The following is a 22869-nucleotide window of genomic DNA, read 5'->3' as shown; positions in this document are numbered from 1 at the left end:
TTTTAAACTCACACCAACAAAAGGATAATTAGATTTCCTCTTCTTTAAGATATGGATAACAACCAAGTCCTTCTTTCTAGTTACCTAAAATCTGAGGACACCGACCAAAAACCCTAGCGTATAACGTTGCGCTTAGCACCAGCTCAAAAACAGTGCCCTTTCTGTTAATGGTGGTTGAAAGGTCATTTGAGTTTACTGTGCCATATTCTGCGACAGAGTGCCACCACAGCTACAGTATGCCGCAGTAGTCCATGTTTTCTGCCTCAGCGAATCCCACAAGAGCAGCGTGTTCACTGGAAACGTGTGTTTATCCGCTGAGTAGCCAAAGACTTATCTCCCCTCCATTAAGCCTTGAACTCTTTATTCAAGCAGAGGCTGCCATGTGGAAAAGTGAGCTCCGAGGAAGAGCTGTATCTCCCCCACTTCTGTCCCCCGCCCGCGCCACTCGCTCACATTGTTCGGTTTATCTCCTCCCATTGCTTCCTGTTTTCCCTGTCTTCCTAACTTGCATGGAGCATTGTTGACAGTGATGTATGACTCCAGCAACAAAGGCTGGTGAATCAGTTTGTAATGTGGCCTTGGTGTTTCCCCTTTCTACAGGCGAGGCAAAACTATACGCTTAAAACATAATAATGTTAATTCATGATGTCTATAAAAAATACAATGTTTACCAATAGCAGAAATAACCCATGTTATTGCATATTTTGTATAGTATTCACCTATTTTTGACTAGTGGTTTTACAGTGTTTAAATATAAACTGGTAATAGAAGGCTTTGGTCCTGGGACACCACACACCTTCTCTGAAAATGACACTCTGTTTAGTTTAGGCATGTTTAATAGATCTGCAGCTATAGATGGACTTGGTATTCTCTACTTGGTCTACTTGTGTTCTTTATATTTAGCTCTATGTTTTGACTGGTTATTATTTTATATTTTTCTCACTACACAGATTTCTCCCTAAATATTAGGATTTTTGAATTTTAAAAAATGTCTATTAGTTGCAGTTGCATTCCTCCTGTCAGATTGTAGCATCCCTTCTGTGCATTTTTGTGCATGATTTATAAAATGATTTATGATGGCCAGCAAAAAAGGTATGCTGTTGTAATATTGAGTTGGTGAGGAATTTAAGACTGTGCCTTTCAGTTTGTGATAATCACATTCCAGGCATTTAAAAATATATATTTCATAACTGTGATGTGCTCTTCAGGACTGTTGTCCCAGTTTTATATTTAGATATACCTACTAACTGTGACTAAGTAAAACCAAGAATAGCTCATTTTCTTTGACTTTGTCAGAATATTGATAGTTCACTGTGAAGCAGCAAAGTTTGTGGCATTGTTGCTAAACGGTAATTTTTTTCTCTAATATCTTTAAATCTATTTTAAGTCATTTTTGAATGTCTAAGACATTAAATTATTTGTTTATACCTCTAGCGTTCCATATTCTGCAGGCTTTTTGTCTTTGTAAGTTGTTTTGCAATGGTAATGGTTTTAGCTTTAATGAATTTAAAGTGCAGCCATATACTCAGTTGCCTGATTCACTGATATTGATCATAGTAAGAAATGGTTAAGAAAATCGGTAATTAAGATAACAGACATTTTATGTGTCCTGTCTAAGCAATAAATAATAATAATTAAAAATCTGTGCAGTCAGAGTCTCTGTCTGATGGGTAGGCGCATCCATTAATCCGGAATAAATTTAGATAATGCAAGAAATCCAAATATTGTATAAGCAGCTCATTTGTTTTAAAGGTACTGTTTCAGGGCTGCTTGGCCATGTTTGGGAAAAGTCATATTCTCATTTGATCACGCTCTGATGTTAGCAAGGCTAATTTCCCAGTGCAGTTGTTATCAAGCTATAGCAGACGCTTCCCTGCAGAGTTGTTCTCAGCCCGAGCCAGAATCTCTCTCTCTCTCTTCTCAGTGGCTCTCTATATTTCTCGAACACAAACCATAAACACACATAAACACACACACACACATGTCTGCATTCAACCTTAAGTTGACTCTGTGCTATTGATCAGCTCAACATAAAATATTGCTAATGCTGTTTGGTGTGCTTGGCCATGCTCGCAGCATCTGAGATAAGTAGAGGCCCCCAGGCACCAAGCAGAGTGTTTGTTTTCACTGTCCGCTGGTAACTCGAGCCACACTCGTTGGTCCATCCCTTTTTTCTCTTTTTTTTTATGCATGCTGCTGACACCTGACACCTTTATATACCATATACACCTTTATAGAACCATCATGAGCGTTTTCAGCAGATGGATTGGAAAACCTACCAGCACTGTTTTGGATGCCAGCGGTTTTCTTTCTTTAGAGCACTTTGTAGCTCCTGACCACTGCGGCCTGGGAACAAAAAATTGCAGTTGATCCAGGCATCTAGGATCACAATTTGGTATGTCAAAGTCACTCAAGTCCTTGTGCATCTTGTTGTTGATTCATTTCACCATTATCCCATGGATATTTACATTTACAGCATTTATCAGACGCCCTTATCCAGAGCGACTTACAATCAGTATTTACAGGGACAGTCTCCCTGGAGCAACTTAGGGTTAAGTGTCTTGCTCAGGGACACAATGGTAGTAAGTGGGATTCGAACCCGGGTCTTCTGGTTCCATCTGCACCATCAAAATGGAGACTATGTTCTTCTCTAGATTTCCATACATATATACATCCTATATTTGAAATTGAAGAAATCTGAATCAAAGATAACAAATGTATTTTAATTCAAGCTATGAATCTATGCTTTGGTGCTGAGCTGTCATGAAGATAAGCCGTGTGTGTTTAGGGGCGGGGTACTGTGTCTTTTGTCTGGTCCCTATATCCATTCAATATTTATGGATGTGTGTCAGATTGTGTTATTTTGAAAGGACAGGTTGAAATAAACATATTAAATGATGTTGTGTGCTACTGTGTATCCACTAAGGACACATACTACCATAAAAACTGAAACAAATGATTTAAAAGACAACCATCGTTGTCACGCCGAGAGGGTCACACGAGGCAGAGCTGCAAAACATTTATACACAACCAGGCATGGTAGCCTATAAACACGACTCTGGGCTGTATGGGGCTGTGCAAATGGTCCTGAAGCCTGGGAGCTATATAGGGGCGTGCTCTAATTAGAGAATTTAGACAACGCAATGAGGGTAATTAGGGTTAAGAAGACAGTGACATGGTGCCCACCCGGTGGGCCAGGGACCTGTTATTGAGAGACTGTATATTAAATCTAGATGCAGTAACATCTTTAAAATCAATTTCAGATTTCTGTTCTATTCTTGTCCTCTATTGACAAACCCTCTAAAAGCATGGAGGAGAATACAGGCAGGCCATAGCCCAGTTGGCATGGTAACATATCCAGGTGAAAGGGAGCCACAGAGCAGAGGGGGTTCTTGTGGAAGAGGAGGGAGGAAAGGCAATGTTCTTTATAGGTTGAAATGTTGTGTAATTTCCACTACATCCCTTTATATCTGTAGTGAACAGTTACACTGGGTAATTATATTTCATATATCAATGTTTATAAATGTATCAGAATACACACACATACACACACACAAACACACACACACACACAGAAATGCCTCAGAATCATGCATGTTGCTATTTATAGTTCCATTCGGACCTTGTATTGGACAATGTTTCCCATACTGAGGGCATTTTTTTAAAGGCCTGGATTTGGCCTTTCATCAGAGCAAAAAAAAAAAAAAGCCAATCTTTTTCAAGCCCAGTACTCAAGAGGCTTCACCTTGATTGGGTAAAAATCATCTGAAATCTTTGACGTCCCAGCCGTGCTAAGCTTTCATCTTCTTTCTTTTTTTTAAGGAAGAGAGACACACAGAATTTCGTCTATGGATTTCCTTTACTTTAGCTTCATAAAACCTGTTCAATATTTTTATTAACTCAAGGTTCACTGCCTATAGGACAAACCAATTGCATATGGTTAAATTGACAAATACAATGGCCCATTTTGAAGCTGAAAAAAGATGGAGAAGATTTTCACTTCCTTGAGCTCTCTTTAGATGCGCTATTAAGGGGGCATATTTCTCTTCCTGTAACTTTACTGGATATTAAAAAAATACATCAACACTGTAATTACCAAGTCATCGGGCTTCCTGAGGGGAGGGCGTAGCTCCTCCAACTCGACAAAGAATGTCATGGCCCCACCCCTATTTTCTGCATTGTTCATTTGTACCAGTTTGGGATATTTCCTCAATTTGTCAGGAATTGAAGAACTCACTCTTGGGGTGCTTTTGTCCTTGTAGTGTGCAAATGCAGCAGGCCCGCAATGAAAAATGCCGTCATTTGCAGATTGTTATCTGGCATTCTGCGGTCAATCAAGGCACGACTGCCGGTCTCAAGGGAGCCGAAGGCGCCGATCCGCAACCAGCAGCCAGCAGAATGGAAAAAACCCTCATTCAAAGCGATAACATTTAGATAAGGCCGAGGAGTAATTCTGCTCCCCTTTGCTCGAAACGGGCCTCACTAAAAATTCATAGTTGTCATGCAGAAATAAATCAGTGCCCCCCATATACCCCCTCCCCCGATCAGCACACACACCCTTTTTTTTGTTTTGCTGTGCCTCCTGAAATGTGCCTGGTGAGTGAATAAGAGTGAGACCTTAAACGTTTGCAAACCCTTAGCCTGACACATTGTATCACGTCACAGAGGCAGCGGAGCTTTGCAGCAGTCCTCAGTCCTCCTGCTTCTATCAAAATGGCTGACGCAGCGCCTAAAACACCACCGCTTCTTTAACCTGCCCCAGCTATTATAGATATTAAGCATGCTTATTGCTTATTTATTTGTTAAATGTTCAGCCAATTGAAGAAAGGGTAAGTTTAGTTGAGCCCAGAGTAAATGAATATTCATCCATGCTATAGTCAGTATAATTTAATATGCCTGATGTATTAGGGGCATGATGTGTATGAAATGGCGTTTTTCTGTTTTTCTTTAACATTTCTTTAAATGTTGAATTAAAGATGTACATAATGTGTAGACGATTTGTAGACTTATTGCCATTCCACCCTGACAAAGATCTGAACATTTCAATTCATTTTAGGCAACAGTCTTTCTGTCACAGCATCATAGCTCAACTTAGACCTCTCTGGCCCTCATCTGTGATGCTTGCTGGAACTCAATGCACAATTTGCTTTCATAACAGCATTTCTGATGTCTGCCAGAACAAGCTCATTCTAGGCCTAATGTGCCACTTAGAGGATCCCATGTGAATCTGCTCAAATTGAAAAAAATTATAATAAGAATAAAAAATAAACTTGAATGAAACTGGTGGTTTTTACCAGAGAGGTTTTCTTCCCTCTTCATCTTCATTTTAAGCATGATTTGATGGGAAAAAATACGCAACAAGTAGGATTTTTTTTTAATAATGTCTTTTATTGTCTCAAATATTTATTCTAACAGTCCCCCGCCATGATCACGTCATACCCAAACACAACATACGCCATAAAGGGTGAGAAAAAAGAGATGAGCTGCACTGCACCACGGTGGAAAAGCCCATCATGGTGCGCTGGGAGAAGGAGGCTCACATAATTAACCCAGAAACCAACCGCTACGTGGTCACCGTCAAGAGGAGGGCGACGAGGTCGCCTCCACCCTACAGGTTTGTACGCCTTCTCGTTCATCTGCAGATTGCATTAAAAAGTGCGAGCAGTGCAGGCTCATTCGAGTTCGCCTTTCTCTCCTAGATTTCCCCCACAGTGCGAGAGGACTCTGGCTTCTTCTCTTGTCATGCCATAAACTCCTATGGTGAAGATAGAGGGCTGATTCAGTTGATTGTGCGAGGTAGGATTGGCTTCAGATGTAAGGACATGAGGTGTGGGTAGAGTTTCAATGGTGACATGTTTTTTGTTTTTTTTTTTTGTTCTCAGAGCCCCCAGAACCCCCAAAAGTGGAGATCGGAGAGGTGCGAGACAGAACAATCACCCTGCGGTGGAATATGGGTTTTGATGGAAACAGTCCAATCACAGGCTATGATATTGAATATAAAAATAAATCAGGTAACAAATCAGTTAAGAAACATAAAGAAGGATGTGGAATTAAAGTACTTGATTTTTACCAATATTTTCACTATTTCGGTAGCTTCCTGGGACGTTGTGGATCTCACCTCTAGTGGGCAAACAAGAGATGTTTCCTCCCAACTCAACCAAGCAACCATCATCGAGCTCCACCCTTCCACCACTTATAACATCCGCATGTTTGCCAAAAACATAATTGGCAAGAGCAAAGCAGGCAATGAACTGACCATCACAACAGATGAAGCAGGTGGGTTTCCCAGCCAGGACCATATGTACAGTTACTGTAACTGTTAACATTTCCTCTGATAAGTCAGATAAACAGCTAATAGTGTTTTTGCTGAGTGGACTAAATGACTAATGGAAATTTGAATATATGATTTTTTAAGTTTTTTTCTGTAAATTATCTGTATATGCAAATCCAACATACATCCTTTTTTTATAATTAGTTCCTGATGGACCTCCTCAAGATGTTCAACTTGAAGCTATCTCGTCTTTGAGTATCAAAGTCTCATGGAAGGTAAAAAAAAAATATTTATTGGATGACCTGTGCTTAAAAGCTGCTAAATATATAAATGTATACATCCACTGAGTTTCATGCTTCCTAAGTAATTATGGGTTGTCATCTTCTATTGCTAGGCTCCACAAAAGCATCTGCAGAATGGAGTAATAAGGGGCTATAAAGTTGGTTACCGGGAATACAGTATTGGAGGACGAAACCAGTTAATCAAGATCCCAGTGGAGGCAACAGGGGACCCAGAGAGCATCATACTTGACAATCTGCAGAAATTCACCAAGTATGGGGTCGTGGTATATGCAATTAACAGTGTGGGAGATGGCCCAATATCACAGGAAGTCTTTGCCTACACCTTGGAAGATGGTTAGTATCATAATTGCATGCTACATGGCTAGAAAAAGGCTTTCCTTTTGTCACTGAGTAGTGGATTATTTAGAATGTGTCTCCACCTAGTGGACATAAGTGTGACTGCTCATGAAAGGCTTTTTTTTATTTAATGCCGTAAACATATTTTATGTGTCCTCAAATAGTACCAAGCCATCCACCAGAGAATGTCCAGGCCAATGCCACGTCTCCTGAGACAATTTTCCTATCATGGCAGACTCCTGCCAATGAAACACTTAATGGCGTTCTACAGGGCTTCCGTGTCATCTACTGGGCCAACCTGCCTGATGGAGGTATGTTCTCATCACTGTTATCATAAGATTATTGTTCACACAGCATGGTGCAGCATAAGGTACAAATCCAGTGAAATCACCATACAACATGCCTAAGACAAGGTTGTAGGATTGGGATTGATTTTTTCAAATGAAAGTGTAAGGAGACCTCACATTCAATATTCTGTTATAAAAGCATGTGCTGCTAGATTGTGCACATGCAAACAATCTGTCAGATTGAATATAGTACTCAGGCACTACAGATGTTATATTGCCACCTTGTGGTCTCCAAAAATCTTTTATTCCAGACTGCATACATGGAAGGTCAACTGAAGGATTTGCAGCGTTTGGATATTAGGCAGCTAATTTTATTAAAATTATGCTTCAAAACAATTTTATAAAATAATCAATATTTATTGTTATGCATATGAAATTAGCATTTGTGCCACAGGGCACACACACACACACACACCATTCATACAGAGGTAGAGCAAACAATCTACGAACACACAATGTCTGAGTTGTGATTTGAACTCACAACTTGGATCTGTAAAGCCATGTCACTGGCTGAGCTGTGGATATATATATATACACACACACAAATTGATTTGATTTATAATAATTGAATACCTTTATTGTCTTTTTACATTGTACATTATATGCAGATTAGAAGAACCAATTATCCAAAATGCAATAATCAACAATACATTAAGATTTAAATTGTACTAGGATCCTACACATACATTGCATCTCATAACCCATAAAAATGTATTATAATTACAAAAAAGTGGAACAGTGGTTCATTTGTAAACATGGCATCTAAATAGCAATCAATCATCTATCTTTTGCATGTTCTGATTGATTTATTACACATACAGCACACGTCTGAATTATTAAGAGAGTAAGGACAACATTTTCCATTTAAAATAACAAAAATGATTTCAAAATCACTATAATTTTTGTAGTATAGTCAGTCTCATGCTTCAATATATTAATGTTTGGGTCATAAAGCAACCTGCACCTATTTTTCAGCCCATCCTGTGTGTACTGCATCTGTAGTCTGCAGGCTGGAAGGATAAGCAGTCATTTGAATGCTTGCATCTCTTATGGTCAGTAGAAAACCGTTTTATTACTCTATTTTATTTCAGTCTTCTGTTCTGTGTGTCCTCTCTCAGAGCTTGGTGAGATCCGAAATGTCACCACGATGCAGCCCTTCCTGAAATTGACTGGTCTGGAGAAGTACACCAACTACAGCATCCAGGTTTTGGCCTTCACCCGTGCTGGAGATGGTGTTCGCAGCAAACAAATCTTCACCCGCACCAAAGAAGATGGTATGGCCATAGTGATGTTCTGCTACACTTAGAGGGTCATAATATGAATCATAATCATGTCTCACCATGCTGTATAGCTTTCAGACATTCCAATATTTATATATAATACTAAAGCATGCCTGTAGGTTGTATCTCCTTAGCTTAAGTTTTTAGCTAAATGGTATGGTTCAGCATTAAAACCATGTTCAAATGTTAAAATACTGAATGTAAGCAGTTTCTATAAAAAATGATCTTCCTTCCCATTTAGTCCCAGGACCACCAGCCGGTGTAAAGGCAGCAGCATCAGCAAACTCAGTGGTGTATGTGTCCTGGCTGCCCCCTCTCAAGCTCAATGGAATTATCCGGAAGTACACAATTTTCTGCTCCAACCCGTATAACAGGGTACAGCCGCTGCACCCTCACATTTCTAACCAATGCTGTTCCATGAATCCTGCACATACTAATAACCATCTCTGTGCAGGGAGAAAACCCAACAAAGTTTGAAGCGGCACCAGATGTGTTCCTTATTCGGGTACCGGATTTGAGCCGAAACAGAAAGTACAGCATCTGGGTTGTGGCTTTCACATCTGCAGGTCAAGGCAATTCTAGTGATATTGTCACAGTGGAGCCTCTTGCCAAAGGTATTAAAGATGCAGCTATTCTATTCCATTCCATTCTATTCTATTCTATCATACACTTGCTGTTTCATTGTATGTTTGAAGTTGAAGGTGAGCTCTACTGTCATTTCAGCTATATACATGTTAGACAGTACATAGTGAAATGAAACAACATTTCTCTTGTGCTACATTTAACATTTGAACGATTAGACAAAGTTACATACTGACATAAAGTGCACGTGTGCGACGCTGACAAACTGTGCTACATGAGGTGCAAACAGGGGCACAGGTAGTGCAAGAATAACATTTAACTAAAAAACATGTAGACAATGAGACAGACAGTGCTAAACTGGTAAAATGAATAATAAATAAATGTGCGAATAAAATAGCGCAAATTTCGCTGTGCAAAATGAAACAGTGCATTTGTAGAATATATTACAGAAACATAATCAAAAAGGAAAGATGCATGAATAGATTATTTTACAGATTATTTCTACAGATTGTGTGTGTGTGTGTGTGTGTGTGTGTGTGTGTGTGTGTGTGTGTGTCAGGGTGTCGGTCCAAAGTGGAAAGGACCTGAGTGTTCAGGTGTCTGATGGCTTGTGGGATGAAGCTGTTGCAGTGTCTGGCAGTGAGGGCTTTAGTACCTTTAGGACATGTTAGGACATTTACAGCATTTATCAGACGCCCTTATCCAGAGCGACTTACAATCAGTAGTTACAGGGACAGTCTTCCTGGAGCAATTTAGGGTTAAGTGTCTTGCTCAGGGACACAATGGTAGTAAGTGGGATTCGAACCCAGGTCTGGGTCATAGACAAGTGTGTTACCCACTAGGCTACTACCACCCAGGTGGTTAGGAGGGTGAAGTGCATTTGGGGGGTGTGTAGAGTCCTTCACAATACTGGTGGCTTTGCGAATGCAGCGTGTGTGGTAAACGTCTGTTATGGAGGGAAGAGAGACTGATGATCTCTGCTGTCCTCACTATACAATACGATACAGTCCCCAAACCCGACAGTGATGCAGTTGGTCAGAATGCTCTCAATGGTTCCTCTATAGAAGGTGTTGAGGATGGATGGTGGTAAACACCATTGTGGAACAGGAGAGGCCGCTGCGAGCTACTGTCGGGCCACCACCTTACCGAAAGTTTCTTAGCCCTCACATTTTTAATGCACAAATTTTTCAATTATGATGGATTAAGTTAAGCTTGAAGTTGTGATTAACCAATAGGAAGGAACCAACAGTAAATTCTTGGACAGTGGCCAGCAAATTTTTATTTACCTGCCAAAAGAACATTTAACCTACATTTGGACAGTTGGCAGTGGTGACAAGACCGCATCTGACATAGGATTTAGCCTCTGTAGTGAATAATGTCCATGATTCAGCTGTTGCTAATTATTCATATTATGAGATTACAGATGGAGTCATATATTGTCTTTCAGTAAATTTGGTTTTATCCACTGAAATAGCCAGGTTAATGCATAATACATTACCGTGTTTATATTTATTTACTCTTATTTGTTACCACATAGAATGCATCTCTTTTTTTTGTCATTAGCTCCTGCCAGAATCCTCACCTTCAGTGGCACCGTGACAACACCTTGGATGAGAGATATTGTTTTACCCTGCAAAGCAGTTGGAGACCCACCTCCTACGGTCAAGTGGATGAAGGAAAGGTAATCAGAAGTTAACAGTAAACATCAAATCCTCAGCAGTTCATAATAATTCATATAATAATGATAACAAAAAACAATTATATATGTATCTATACACATACACACACGATGTCACGTCCGCGAGATGATAGGAGAATGAAGCGCAATGGGATTTAGTTTTACAAAGTAACAAAAACGGGAAAAAACGCAGGTGTGTGACAATTGCCAGAACTAAAAACAACTAACACAAGTTGTACGGTCCACATAAAAATGTAGAAGCCCCAATGGGCTGCTCAACAAGTCCTTATAACCAGACTCCAGCCATTTCTACCTAATTAACCACATCTGTTCCATGGCTGGAGCCCTGATGTCAAGCAGATTGGTCTGAGGTGCATTTCTAGGTGCACCCAATCGTGACACACAATAGTATTGTGTCAGTGTAACACATTGTCCTGTGAGAAACATTGTCCTGTTACGTGACCCACTTATAGTTCAATTTCAAGTCTTATATATAAAACTTAATTTGAAAAATTTTATAAATTCAATGGTGTATGGGTAATAAATAATGCCAAATCACTGCGTTTAATATATAAAAAAAAACAGTTCCTTGGATATGTGTGGGGGTTTCTTTATCATTTTGAAGTATTTTTGCTGATGGGTTAATGCATCCTATGCTACACTGTGTAACAGGTCGAAATATGGCTGTTGAATAAATTTGTGATAAATTGTGATTGTGATAAATTTCTGAAGTTTCCAAAATTTAGGGTTTTCTATAGTCTTGTGACGGCTGCATCAAACCATTGGAATGCATCATGAAATTACATAGTGATCACACTGACATTGTTTTCTAGATTTGTGTTGTGTTATGATTCAAACCATATGCGGTTACATGTGAAAATGACCTTCTGTGGCTTAACAGTGGGAGCCCAACACCTGCAGTCATTGATGGAAGGAGAAGTGTCCACGGAAATGGGAGTTTTGTCATAAAATCTGTGAAAGCTGAGGACTCTGGGTACTATACCTGTGTAGCCAGTAACAGCTGGGGATCCGATGAAATTGTACTAAACCTACAGGTTCAAGGTAAAACAATGATAGCATGCAAATTAACATGAATTATCATTCTGGATTTTTTTTATTCTTTACTTAATTAACACACCAAAAAAATCTTCAGTCCCACCAGACCAGCCACGGCTAACAGTAACTAAAACAACTACTACTTCCATCACACTGTCCTGGATTCCAGGAGATAATGGCGGCAGCTCAATAAGAGGTGACCATAAAGTATCTTTAATGTTCTTTTAATTGTGCATCAGACTAGTATTATTATGTATATTAGCATCACTGCTTTTTCTGCATTTCTTCAGGTTACATTTTGCAGTTTTCCGAGGACAACAGTGAAGAGTGGGGAAGCATTCCGATCAGCCCTAGTGAACGTTTGTATCGATTAGAGAACCTGAAGTGTGGAACGTGGTATAAGTTCACGCTAACTGCTCAGAATGCTGTGGGCCCTGGACGCATAAGTGAGATCATTGAAGCCAAGACTCACGGAAAAGGTATGCATAATTATAAAGAGGAAATCTTCAATTTAAGTTGAAAAGAGCCTTAATTTCTAATGGTTCTCCAGTTGTCAAAATGTGGACTTTTTTATGTTCACCAATGTGGGATTACATAATTCCTAATTGCTTTACAGAGTAAATAACCATTTTGAAGTTCTAAATCCAAAATTTGTGTACGTATGTGCCTATTTTCATAATGTGTCTGCCTGACAGCGTTACTCATTATATGCAGAACAAAAATGCAACACCCACCATGTTTCATTTTGCATTTACATTTACGGCATTTGGCAGACGCCCTTATCCAGAGCGACTTACAACGTGCTTTCAAGTTACCATCGATGAAGAGATCAATTCCGGTTCACTAGGACCCCAACTATGAATACATCTATTTTATTCACTCGGTTGTAGATTCTGTACACAAAGTTCGACAACAAGAAAATTACAATTTAATCTAAATATTCTTTAAAGAGGAAGGTCTTGAGCTGTCGTTTGAAGGTGCTCAGTGACTGAGCTGTTCTGACCTCGAGGGGAAGTTCATTCCACCACCGAGGGGCCCAGATGGAGAAGAGTCTAGATGAATGTTTTCCTTTTACCTTCAGAGATGGATTTTCTTCAACATACTTATGCTATACAGGAATAGAGTGGCTATGGATATTGTGATTTTTTGGGATAAAATATTTAATGGTGCAGTATTTAGAGGTTGGTTTTATTCGAAAAATGGAATGTTGTATTCATAACTACAGTTTCAGTAGTTTTTAATGCCTCAACGGAAAATTGGTGTGCTTTTATAAACTTGAACCCTTGATATTTACATGGGTCATGGGTCCTTCTATACTAAGACTACCCAACTGCATTACTGCTTGCATTTCTTTTTTTTATTGGAGAACTCGTGCAAATGTTTCACAGGAGTACAAGTGACTGACAAATCAGCACATTGCAAGAATTCCAAGAATTAATTGAAATGGTTTTAATTATAGGAATTTTGTCAATCTGTGCACTCTCAAGGATGCCTACACAGGACTTATGAATTGGCTTTAATAAAAATATATTGTTAAATAAAGGTAAATAATCAATTTGAAGAAATACAAGTTACTAGTTATTCTACGTTCTATTACATACATTCAGCTGTTTGCAATTTGCATCCTCATCACTACAACTTATATCCTGCACCTTTAATATTAACCTTATTCATAATGTGAATATGTAAAGATGTCTAGAATATATTAAGATGTAGAATGTTGATAATATGTTTTTCCATTTTTGAACAGAGCCACAGTTTTCCAAGGAGCAGGAGCTCTTCACAAGTATCAACTCAACCAGGGTCAGTCTCAATCTCATGGGCTGGAGCAACGGTGGTTGCCCGATCACATCGTTCACACTGGACTATCGTCCTGTGGACACCGTCTTATGGATGGCTGGACCTCGTACATCTCTCACCAAGAGCTACATGCTGAAAGACCTGCAGGAGGCCACGTGGTATGAGCTCCAGATGAAGGTGTACAATAGTGCTGGGTTTGCAGAGAAAAGGGTGAAGTTTGCCACTCTCAACAGTGATGGAAGTAGGTGTTTTCTCATTTCTGTCATGTGACATTGATCAAAATATTATGCTCTCTGATTATTTCCTGTGTTATTGAACTTTTAAGCATTAATTTAAAGTATTTCATAGCATTTCATTGAACATGTAGTGCAGGTTTACCTCAGGAATATCTCCATTAGTATTTTACTAGGAAAGCTACTTACATTACATTACATCTAAATGGGACACCTATGAAATTGTATAGCTCTTTTTATGAATTTGGAGGCCTAGACAAGACGCAATGCCATTGTGACATTTCCAGCATGACATTATGTCATGGCACCTGGAACGTCGCTGCACCACAAGGACCAGGAGGAAGACGATCTCCACTATAACCATCTGATCATCTTCCTGCTTCCTCGCCAGCTCTTCGGTTGTGAATTTATACCTCTGTTGTTGCCAGCCTTTTTCTCTGCTCTTGGTCAAGCCTCGTGTCGACTCTTTGTCTTTGACTACTCTTCTGGATCACCCCTGCCTGTTCTTGTTAGCCCTCCATGTGCCCCAAGTCTGCTGAGTACCAGGGCCATTCTGATGTGGGGAAAATGCACATCATGCACATCAGCCCAGGTTCCCGTGCCAGGGGCATAATCCACCGTTCCACATCCTCTGCAGTGCCCCTCATGGGAAAAAAGACAGGGTTCTCATCCAGTCTACCTCTCTATTGGCACCTGAACAAAATCAGCAGGAAAAAATGGTACCCGCTGCCCCTGCTGAACACAGCATTTGATATCCTTGCTGGAGCCAAAGCTGGATCTCTGCAATGCCTTTCACCTGGTTCGAATCAAAGAAGGGGGTGAGTGGAAGACCGGATTCAGGACCCCCTCAGCCGTATTCAGTCATGCCCCTCATTTTCTCAAACAAGCCCTGGTCACCAACGTGTTTGTCTTCCTGGACAATATTTTCATACCTGCTTTTGGTCAAGCTAGCCCTGGAGGAGAGGAAACACTGGTTAGAGGGCTCCACAAATCCTTTCCTCATCCTCATGGACCACATAAACCTTGTATACATCTGAGAGGCACTTTCCCCAAATCTTGCCAGGCCCTATGGGCACTGTTCCAGTTCACTCCCACTTACCACCCTGGGTATCGCATCACAAACGCAGATACCCTGTCCCGCTGCAACACCCTGCCAACCTCCCCATCAGGCCACCCCAGGCACGGAAGCAACACAAGCGCTGCTGCAGAGAATATCCTGGCTCACCACCTACATTGCAGGCTGTGGCTCTCCTGTAGAACCACCCGGTTCTGGAGACAGTTTTGGTGGCAACTTGGTGTGATGGTCAACCTAACCTCCGGCTATCACCCTGAATCCAATGGACAAACAGAAAGAATAAATTAAGATGTCAAAAATAAGTGCTATTGCTCCAGCCGTCCATCCACTTGGTTCTCCTCCCTGAATTGGTCCTGGTCCTCTTCTCCATATTTAATTAGCTTGGAACCAGCACCTCTCCCCCTTTAAAGCCTCCACTGGACATCAGCCAATTTGGTTCCCCACTGATGTGGTGGATGGTACCATGCCCACAGTAAACCTCCGCATTTGCAAGCTGCACCGATCCTGGGCCCTTATTCACTGTCCCAGGACAGCAGACTCCATAAAACGCCATGCTGGCCACCGCCACCCAGCCCTGTTCTTCCACCCCAGAGACAAAGTGGGACCTCCCCATGCCATCAGACTCCAAGAAGCTGGGTCCATGCTAAGTCGGTCTATTCAGCGTAGTCCGGCACATAAACCCACTGGCCTATCAAGTCTCCATCCCCAGGACCATGAGAGTTAGCCAGCTCTTTCACGTGTCCCTTATAAGGAAAGTGCTGACGTCCTGGATACTTCTTCACCCCCTTCCTGCATCCTGCTGCCTTTTCTTCACCAGATAAACAACAGATATTTAAATGATAACATGATTAATCAGACTTGGATGAGTTGTTGGTGAATGCCAGCAGGGCCACTCTGATTGTTTTACTGCTATTCTGCACCATACACAGCTACTCCTGCACTGTATTTTCTCACACCTTTCTATCTTCACCAACAATCCTTGCAAGATCTGCCCTTTTTCACCTTAACCTGGTTGCCTTTCCTTGGACCACTTTTTTGACCATTCTGTCATTTTGGAGATGCTGTTTTGGTGAACAATGTCATCTTGTTCATATTCATAAGTTTTGTAGCAGGGACTAGAAACATAAATGAACATTGTTGTTACAATTCAGTTGATTTGCAAATTCTCATTCAATACAGGTCAGGCGTTGTTAACTTGTGTGTTTGTGCACTTTGGTGAAGGTACAATCCCTCCTCTGGTCAAAACTCCTGATAAGAACAAGGAACGCAAGGGAGGAGGTGAAGGCCTAAAGATGCTGGTGACCATCTCATGCATCCTCATAGGCATCGTTCTTCTTTTCGTCATGCTGATGGTATTAAGGAGAAGGAGGAGGGAGCAGAGGCTGAAGAGGCTTAGAGGTGGAGCCATACCTCCTTTATCTACCTTTATCTTTTACATATGCACATGTTGCTTATTCTATTTGCAGTAATCTCCAGAATGACATCCATATGTATAACATAACATGACACTTTTATGGCTATATTTTACTGACGCTAAATAAGACTAATAATTCACCAGCAAATCCGTTGCTTGTATTAAATGAAATATAAACATAATGTTGTGGTAATGCAACTAATATTGATATTTAAATACAACTGTTTACATTCAAAAATTTATGGATTATATTTTACATCATCTATGGTGAGGCAGTGGTGGCCTAGCGGGTAACGAAGTGGACTCGCAACCGAGTCCACTGAGGTCCCCTTGAGCAACGCACGGTCTACGTTCTATGGTGTAGAATATCTAAAGTGCCTATGTGACAGATCAGTAAAAACTTTTTTTTTTGGTTCCATAGATGCCAAAAGCTTGGCTGAAATGCTGATGAGGTAAGTCTGTTATTCTTATAAGTTTAATCAGGGGCATAGTAACCAGGGGTCAAATAACTCTCTCATGCTATGAAAACCTGTAAACTTGATTTGGGCTTGTCGGAATGTAAAATGCATTTTCTAGTAAGAACACACGGCCGTCAGACACCGTGAACAAGCAGCAGCAGACATTAAGGATGCACATCGACATCCCCAGAGCGCAGCTGCTCATTGAAGAGAGGGACACCATGGAGACAGTGGGTAAGTCATAGCTACGCAGATGGTGTTTAATTATATTTGACTGACCTGTGAAGTGGCAGCGACACTCAGACTTTCTGTTTCTCCTGTCCTCCAGACGACAGGTCTACAGTGCTGCTCACCGATAATGACTTTGGAGAGACGGCCAAGCAGAAGTCATCAACTGCCACTCACACTGTGCACTACCAGTCACTTTCTCAGGCCACTGGCCCACTAGTAGATGTATCTGATGCTCGGCCTGGAACTAGTAAGCACTCATTTCTGAAAATATACATATTTTGTTTAGAACATTGTAATTGAATTATACTTTTAAATGTACATTTGTAATGTACATTTGTAAATGTACATTTGTACTGATCATTTTATAACCGGTAACAATGTGATGCGAGCTGATGTGGAAGGAAGCGCAGAGGCGGGACATAATGCAAACAATGACTTATTTAAAAGGAAACAAACGGCACGATGGCCGAAAACAGGGGAAATAAAGGGGAGAACTTAAACTAGCCTGCTGGCGTGTGCCGATTGCCAGAACTGAAAACAACTTCACTCAAACAGTTGCAGGGTCCACTAAAGAGTTCATAAAGAATGTGGTAGCCACCGATGGGTCGCTGCTCGACGCCTCTTATCTGCTGTCTGGATTGGGCACAGGTGATGTCTCCAGCTGCAGCCAGTCCTGACATATATAAACAGCGCTGTGAAAAGGTTTAGACAGATGTGAAACTAAGAACTCTTTCAAAAACGAAAGTTTATTCTCATCAATTAAAAAATGCAGTGAATGGACTGATGAAATTTAAATAAGTGGTGGCCGTGATTATAATGAACATTTGAACACAGTGTGAAACAAATCAGTTTGATTGCTGAAAACACATAAATACCGCGATCACACTCCTGTATGGTGTAACATAATGGATGCGCTGGCACTGTTAGAAGATTATGTCCGTGGCAGAGTTAGAAGAGAACGGGTGTTCAGGAACCATGAAGAATTTTTGGCCCCTGATGATGATTTAGATTACTTAGATGCGTGCTGAAGCTATGTGCTGATCTAGGTCCAATGATCAACCCTGGGGTATCTTGCAACCAGCTTTTACTAGTGGAAATTAGCCGACAGGTATATATTATAATTAACAAAATGTATAATTTGTTCTAAAGCTTGTTTAGGAAAGTTTAAGAAATGCAAGAATAATCAAAATGGGTTTAATTGTATTCTAGTTCTGGCATGTCACACTCTTCGGGCACAGTCCTATTTGCAGGACTCACTGTTGCCACTCACTGCCTTTTTTGTTTGTAATCCCAATACCTGCATTTTACCATGTATGTGTCACAACCAGGGGGGGAATGGAAACAATGGACAGAAATGAACACAGTTTATTAGGAATGGGCATCAACAAAGCCGCCCCACCTTGCGCTGAACACAGTTCCATCTGGTTCTGCTGTATGTAGACTCCATGCGGCTTGCCACTGCTGCCTGCTTGCCCTGCTTGCCATACAGCCCTCCAGATTTCCTGCAAGTCAGTAGTCCTGGACACACACACGTTCCTGTGTGGTACACAAAACCCAAACAGAGGGAGACACTGGGGACGTGGAACCCTTGGGCAGCATGTTAGAGAACCGCTCTGTCAATCCCCGGCGCTGCCTGGTTATATTGATGCTACGCAGGTTGAATCAGGGCTTGCTCCTTAGGTGTGCAGCACCCCCTGTGATGCCCAGAGGAAGCAGAGCGTCACAGAATGGTTGAAGGGGGAATGTAGAGGGCGTAATGTGCTGTCAGAGCAAACAAAGTGTTTGGTGAACTAGACACTGCAGGCTACATAACCTCCCATAACCCCCTGCAGATCCCACAGCACGGCGCACAGCCAAAGCAGGCCCTGCTGCCCGCAGCCGCTATGCCAGCCAATGGACACTCAACCGACCACACCCCCCTGTGTCCACCCACACCCTCAGTACTGACTGGAGGCTGCCTACTCCCCGAGTGGCTGGTTCTGTGGACAAGGAAAGCGACAGCTACAGTGTCAGCCCATCTCAAGACACAGGTAATGTCTACAGAGGGATCAGAATAACAGGACTGCACTGTAGTCAGTTGTTGGACTGGTGCCAGAGATGCAGATATTATAGAAACACAGTTCATAATATAAATCTTCATTATGAAATCTTAATAAATCCTCTGTCTGTGTGTAGTCTTAAGGAAGATATATTTAATCCGCGTTGTCTACTTCAAAGCCATGATGGCGACCATTGAGGATGGAAAGTGTCCATGACTTCAGTGTGACCGCACACAATTTAGCAAGTATAAGTACAACTCGGAAACAAACTATTGCTTTGGTTGTTGTATGGTCAGATCGTGCACGGAGCAGCATGGTGTCTACAGAGAGTGCGTCGTCCACGTACGAGGAGCTGGCACGGGCTTATGAACACGCCAAGATGGAGGAGCACCTTCGACACGCTAAGTTTACCATCACAGAGTGCTTCATCTCCGACACGTCCTCAGAACAGATGACTGCAGGCACCAATGAGTACACAGACAGCCTGACATCAAGCACACCCTCTGAGTCAGGAATCTGCAGGTTCACAGCGTCCCCACCCAAACCTCAGGACGTCTGCAGGGTCATGAACATGGCTGTGCCCAAAGCTCATAGGCCAGGTGAGAACACCTACCGCCACAGCTAAATTTTTTATTTTAAACTGTGTTTAACTATGTGTTGAGGCACATCTGAAAACGTTCTTATCAGAAATTTAGGGGATTCAACATAATTTACAGCTTTGCTAAAAACAATTGCAATGAAATGCTATGGTGTTTTTAGGCAATTTTTGCAATGAAGTTGCAGGAGATGGTTTTTCTTTTGTTTGGTTATTTAAATCTCTTCCTGTAAGAAAACAGCAGTCTTTAGCAGACATTTTTGTATATACAAGACATATTTGATGCACATGTGGCTTTTAATCTGTGATATCTGTGTGTGAATTCATACAGTGATAAGCTCTAAAAGCATTCATACACAGTCACATGATGTTTAAGTTAATAGTTGTTGATTTTTGCCATGATTGGTGAACTTCTGCTTACCTCTCAATATTCCCAAGGTTGCAGTGATTTGACCAAAATTATTGCAACTGTCCATCTTATTTAAGTCTACTTTTCCTCTAGGAGGTGAGCTGGTGCACCTGCCCCCTTACCTTCGAATGGACTTCCTCCTAAACCGTGGTGTGTCTGGTGCAAGCCGCGAGGCGGCCCTGGGACAGGCATGCCTGGAGCCCCAGAAGAGCCGCACGCTTAAAAGGCCCACCCTCCTGGTGGAGCCCACCCCACTGGAAGTGCCCACCAACAGGGACGTGCAGCAATGGCAGCCGGGCACTGCCTCCACACTACCGCAGCGGGAAGCGGGGTCAGACTTGGCACAAGCAGCCAAATTAAGCACCTCCCAGGAGTCTTTGCTGGACTCGCGAGGACACCTTAAACAGAGCAGCAATCCCTACGCAAAGTCCTATACCCTTGTATAACACAAGTGCATGGACCAGACAACACACAGAAGTTCTATTCCTGTGCAAAAAGCAGACTCTTCAAGCAGCTGTACATAATTCCCATTCCTAAAGGAAGGGCAATGTTTATTCTTATCCTTATTAACTTATCTTGCTTTTTTGTTGCATTTTTTACTTGTGAATTCATTTAAAACGACACTCCATAAGGAGCTTGCCAAAATATTACGAAAGATTATTATTATTAATATTATTATTTATAAGTAAGTGTATGGCAGTGAAGGTGGGAGTCCATTTTTGCCACTGAATTTTATTATAATACAAGGAATGAAATGCGGGAGTGAAGCCTCGGCGTGAAAGTGAACCACTGGTCCTAAGTCATCACTGTTCTCAGATTGTTCTGTTTAAATAGAATCTATTTCCTACAGATGCATAAAAAAAAAAAAAAAAAAAAAAACACAACAATTATTATATAGGCTGGTCAGTCCAGCTTAGAATTTTGTCACTCAAAGAAATGATCCAATATGAAGATTTAGTATTCTTATTACTATAAATATATAAATATATCTATATATAAATGAGAAATCACATTTATTTGTGGATATTACAGGGAAATTTTGATTTGGTTAATAAAGTCCTTAGTCATGTTTGCACATATCTTGTTTTAATTAGGAAAATGAGTCTTGGTTGATCATTTTATGAGTCCCAAACTCAAATGGTGCAATATACTAAAACAGTGAAAATACTTTTGCTTTATAATGTACTGTAACATATTGTGTGAGTAAGAGTAGAGGGGCAGACAAAATAGAAAATAATTTATTCAGGTGTGGATGTGGGTGGTTTGGGTGGTAAACATTCTTTATGTGGCCAGAGGTGGTTGTTGTTAACGGTCTGTCTGCTCATTAACCCTGTGCACGTAGTGCACTTGGTAGTGTCCTCAGGGCACTCACTCTGTCATCTTCACTAGATTTATTTTTTGCTGCATTGCAGTAATACTCCTCTACAGGGATAACTGAGACAATCTAAACAATCCCCTTAAAAACCAAACTCAAATTCTATATGTGAATATTGATTGTGTGAACATAAATCTGTTGTAGATGTCATGCTGCACCAACCATTGTCTTGCAGGGAGAATTTGATAAGAATGCTGTGAGATTAAAAAAAAGAGATCAATTAATTGTCACCATTATTATCCTTTTACAAATGTTGCTTTTTATTTTTGGACAGGGTGTTCACGTTCGTGTCACTCAAATGAAGAAGAAATTATACAGTTTTAACTGATTAATAAAAGGCTGTTCCCCAAAAGACCTCTGGCTTTTTGATATTTAAAACATCCACATAACCATGAATGGTGCACAACTTACATATATAGCACACATATTATAAACCCTTTCCTGCATTAGTTATATCTACATTAACATGTAGCTGATGTGATTCCTGTTTGCATATTTTTGGGCACTAGAGAGTAAAGTATTGTATCAGAGCAGCTTTTCCAACAACAAATGCTGTCATCAATACTGTCAGTGCATTAGACACTCCTTGGTCATCAGTACCTTTGCTCCAATACAGAGCCAAGTATCAAACAGTTTAACAATCAGTGGCTGGAATCCATCTTGATGAGAAGAAAGCGGTCCGGCAGTCCATTAATATATTATGTAATTCATAAGAATATGCTTGCTTGATGAGTCATAATAGTAATTATTTAATAATAGTAATTGACCAAATATGACAATATTTAAAACATTTCCTATTATAGAGTTTGAATTATTTTCACCACAGTGAAGTTTAGATCATCTTGAAAATGAAAATGAGCTTATTCTCATCTAGAGGTGGAATGATGCAAAAATATTAGAGCATCTGTGAAAATCCTGCTGAATACTGGACAAAAACACAGGACATCTTTAAATGTACAAAAAAAATCAGTTTTGGAAAAATCAAGTTCCACCATTTCACATGTACAATTAGATGTGTCGATTTCTTTTAATAAACTTCATTTGGCAGTCCCAATACTACATTTAATTATAAACACTATGAATTGGTTTTGCGAGTCAGTTTAGGCACTTTACTTCAATAGATCCTCTCAATAAATCCAGTCTACAGACTTCTACAATAGGTGTGAGTACTGGATAAATATATTACATAATGTTACAAATGAATTAGCTTTTGTGATAGGAAAAGCACATAACCACTCTAATGGGAATCCATTGGGGTTCAAAAAAAATGAAGACAAAAATTAACAAAATTCTATTTTTGTACTAGCCAGTTAAGTAAATGTTCATGATATTTCATTTTAAAGAATGATTCTAGCAGAAAATTCTGTCATATGAACTAAAAGCTAATT

General features: G+C 40.6%; 1 pseudogene; it reads left to right on the top strand.

The window, feature by feature from the left end:
* Nucleotides 1-21003, top strand: part of LOC114792114 (Down syndrome cell adhesion molecule homolog) — a 31646-nt pseudogene extending 10643 nt beyond the window's left edge.
* Nucleotides 21004-22869: the final 1866 nt, after the last annotated feature.

Source organism: Denticeps clupeoides, chromosome 6, assembly GCF_900700375.1.
Source record: "Denticeps clupeoides chromosome 6, fDenClu1.1, whole genome shotgun sequence".
Taxonomy (NCBI): domain Eukaryota; kingdom Metazoa; phylum Chordata; class Actinopteri; order Clupeiformes; family Denticipitidae; genus Denticeps; species Denticeps clupeoides.
Note: the sequence above shows the minus strand (reverse complement) of the source record. Positions and strands in the feature narration are given on the sequence as shown.